Below are 907 nucleotides of genomic sequence, written 5' to 3'. Positions count from 1 at the left end.
CGGATGGATGGATGTGTTGTTGGATGGTTGGATGATGATGGATGAATGATGGACAGACGGTTGGATGTAGCAGGACCACAGAATATGAAGTCTTCAGTTGGTCTCATCACTAATCTCTGTGTTTCCCATAATGCACTTGGGCATGTGTTTAATCCTTTATGGCCATGATGGGAGCAGGAGGAGCAGGAGCAGCAGGAGGAGACACCCTCACTTTATTTCAGCTCCTGCACTCACAGAACCAGCTGGACCTTTGGTTCTTGGACCGTCTGGACTTCCTGCAGCTTTTATTTAGTTTCTGCTGACGCAGGGCTTCAAACGCACCGTGAGGGAATAAACCAAGATTTAGCTGCTTCTGTAGGCTCGGTGGTGCGTTCAGGTGCAGGTAGGAAAGAGGAGCCTTTACAGAAAATAAAGCTGTAAACAGGCTTTAAAGTGACCACAGAGCCAGTTATTTTAATCATAAACATCTTTAATTAATTCTGACGGCATTTATTCCTTTTTCAAGATATTTAGTGAAAATTTAATTAACATTTAATTTAAGGTGTTAAACAACTTACATTCTAAATCAGGCTCTTGAGGGTTGACTTTTAATGAGGTTTTTTTTTTTTTGTCTAAAACTGCTCTTTTTTTAAAGGTCAGAGATCCAAACGTCTGACAGGAAAACAAACAATAAATTGTTTTATAAATGAACTAAATAACAAATAGCACCAGAAAATAGTTTTATAGATTAAAAACTATTATCATCACACTATTAAGAACAGAGAGAATAGTTTAACCTTAAACACGTTGCTAGTGTTGGTTGTTTCTTCTTAAACTTCGTGTTTTTATTTTACCATCGTGTCTGTGAAGTCTGCTGACGGACAGGAAATTATTTTAACGACCAAATTAAATCGATAACGAGCCGAAG

This window comes from Nematolebias whitei, chromosome 1 (assembly GCF_014905685.2).
Source record: "Nematolebias whitei isolate Nwh7 chromosome 1, NemWhi1, whole genome shotgun sequence".
Lineage (NCBI taxonomy): Eukaryota > Metazoa > Chordata > Actinopteri > Cyprinodontiformes > Rivulidae > Nematolebias > Nematolebias whitei.
This window is presented reverse-complemented; position numbering follows the sequence as displayed.